We start from the raw sequence: 3,188 nt of genomic DNA, 5'->3' as shown, positions 1-3,188 counted from the left end.
AGGGTCTGGCTGAAGAACTGGGCCAGGATTCTACAGGTGTCCTCTGTTCTCCCTGCAGTCCCCAGCTAGGTTCCCAGCAGAGCCTGGACTCTGGTCCAGCCCACCCAGTCAGTGTCCCTAGATTTCCAGGAGTGCCGTTCACGGGCAGTCGTGCAATAAAGTGGATGTGTTCATGCTGATAGCACTGATATTTGTCTGGGGTGCAAGGCTGTTGTCACAGGCCCAGGGGCTTGGGGTCCTCCTCAAGGCCAGCCCCGGTACCCTCTGACATCTTCTCACCAGCCAGAGGAAGACCTCTCATATCTTTCCTTTCCCAAGTTAAATGTTTGGCGGGATGAGGCTGAGCAGCAGCAGAGAGATGCAGTGAGTTGTGCTTCTGTCGGGAGAAAGAACTTTTCATATTCTGGGTCAGTATTCGAACATTTTAGAGCTCACTTGGAGGCACTGTGCTCTTTAAAGTTTCTACTAAATGTCTGTGTGGTCTTTGGGTTGTTAAAAATCGAAAGTGTGGAAAGTGTCCATGGAGTCCACAGCATTACAGAGTAGAGGGTCACATGTGCTAGTGCTTTTTTTTTTATTTTTTAAAGAATAGAAACTAGTGAAAACAAGCACTAGCAATGAAGCAAAGTTTCACTGAATGAAGACATAGCAATTCAATAATGGTTATTGTATTGGATAAAGTTATCTTGAAATTAGTTGTTGAGGTTACCACATACAAATGTGCGAATTTGGTTAAAACAAAACAAAAGAAGGGCCCAGGAGCTAACTAAGTAGAATAAGCGCTTGCCTGGAAAATTCAAGGTCTTGAGCTCAATCCCAGGTAATAATAATTTTAAAAAAGCAAGAAAAAATAAAAGACATTGAAAAGAAAAAGTGAAAAACAGAAAAGAAAACATTTTAAGCATTAATCACTTCTTTCAAAACACGAGCAGAAATGAGCAGTATAGTGATCCAAAGTACCCAGCATATTCACACAAATGTATCTTTTTCCCTTTTGCTTTCGTACACAGTTTCACAAACACATTTACCCGTGGATGGAGGTGCACTGCAGATGCTTATTTGATTAAAGCATATCAGTAGTTACTCTGCAGGATTCAGCTTGGACTTGCTCTTCTAATTCTGGCTCATGGCTTACATTCTCTAAGCCAGTGACAGATTTAAAGGAAGTTCTCGCTCACTAAGGCTGGGTGTCAGGGAAGGGTGGCCTTCAGGAACACATGTGCCTTCTGGTCCCCAACACCACTAAGGCTGTTGCAAATGGCTGTGCGCACCATTTCTCTAAGCCTAACATTGGTCTCCTCCTGTTGTGCAGTGTTCCCCATAGGTTAATGCATTCTTCCTGTGAGGCTCTGCCTCAGTACGTGCACTAACATAGAGGCAGAGCTGCAAACCTTTCCTCTGACTCATGCTGTCATGTGCTCCCTGCTCAGCCCTCAGCCTCCCTGCTGAGACCCACACTCAGGGACCAGCTCCAGTCTTCAGTTTCCCCCAGGCCTTTCTCATGTTTTGCTGTTTACACTGTTCCTTCTGTGAGTTGCTAGGTCTCCACTCTGTTTTTCTTTGTTTTCCATGGTTAATTTCAGGAACACAAGGCAGTTCCTACACTGGCTTCTGATGTTGCTGCTTCAACAAGAGCAACTGCAGGGAGCACGGGGTGAAGTACCCCATGTTTTCAGTCTATGATAGGGGGCACCAAGGCAGAGACAGCACGGGGCAGGTCCTGGAGGCCAAAAACCACTCAATACATGGTGTTTGGAAATCAGAACCGGAGAACAGTATAGAGTGGAAGGGACCAGAGGGCACGTGTGCTACTGAAGGCCACTCTTCCCTGACATCCCCATATCTTGAACTGCTAATTTCACTTACTTGTTTGCCTTTCAAGATTAACCAGTAAAATTCACTCACATGAGTTTCATATCCAAAAGCATCTTAATAAAACATACTGAAATTCTAAAAGAAGTTAATCAGACCAACTTCGTAATTCATATATCAACATAATGCAACTATGTAGCTATCCCCTACTGGAAGAAAAAAAGAAAACAAACACTGTAAAAATTTGAACAATTCCAGCATCTTAAGATAGCCAAGGTACAACTCTCTTCTGAGATTGGAGGCATACTCTTAGTGTTGGACAATGGATTGGAGTTTGTATTCAATGTCCCCATTGTGTCAAATGCCTACCACACAGGAAAGAGGCAGGCAGAAGTGTTTCTTTATGTAGTCAACGCATCCTCTCCCAGGTTATTTTCCTGAAGCTGCACACGACTGTGCTCTGTGATGGAAGTGTGCTGTCATTGCTGTGGTTCTAGTTTATCCCCTAGGAGTCTCTTGCCCTCCAAGGGTTGCTGTCATCCCTTGGAGTCCTGGAGACATGGTAAACTTGGTCCAGGTCTGAATATCTCAATGTACTTTTGTTGTCCAACAGGACAGAGAACCACACACTGAGCTGTGGTGATTAGCCATGGGGGGGCCACCAAGTCATGCTCCAGTCCCACCTCCCTGCACCGATCTCTCCCTGCACTCTGTGAGGGAGAAATCTCTAGGGCCCACTGATGTCCAAGATGTATCTCGCAGTATGCCTGCCCCCAGCCTCCCAGTTCATACTGTGCAGGATTTCTGGGGCAACATCCACATTAACTTTACCATAACTTGGAATTGCCTGAGAACACTACAAAAGGCTCCCATCTGTGCTGGTTGGTTGTGGGTGCCTGCTCTCTGCTCCACTTGTAAACCTTAGTCTCTTTGTCTGTCTCACATGGCAAGAAACACATGTTTATGGTGCTTTTCTGGTGGAGGAAACCTTAAGTGTGTTTGGAAACACACAGGGGGAACTTGGCAAATTACCCTTACCCGACATATTCAGGAGGAGATATTTTCATGTCATCATATGCCCTGGGTCATGTATTGTGGTGAGAAGGTGGCAGTAGTGGTGCAGCATAATGCTCTGATCTGGGCACGCTGTGAGGAGTGTGTGGAACAAAGGAGCAGAGCTGCATGTGAAAGAATGCTCCAGGCAGCACAGGGATTTGGGTGATTCTGGCACCACCCCACATTCACACTGCGGAAGACATCACAACTGTCATGGGGCTGACATCTGTGGGCTCCTGGCCAGGACACTCAAGTTGAGAGAACCAGGTTGCTCTTATGAAATTAAACCAACATGCCGGGCTGAAACTCCGAGGTGTGTG

This window comes from Octodon degus, unplaced genomic scaffold (genome assembly GCF_000260255.1).
Source record: "Octodon degus isolate 3935 unplaced genomic scaffold, OctDeg1.0 scaffold00181, whole genome shotgun sequence".
NCBI lineage: Eukaryota > Metazoa > Chordata > Mammalia > Rodentia > Octodontidae > Octodon > Octodon degus.
Note: the sequence above shows the minus strand (reverse complement) of the source record.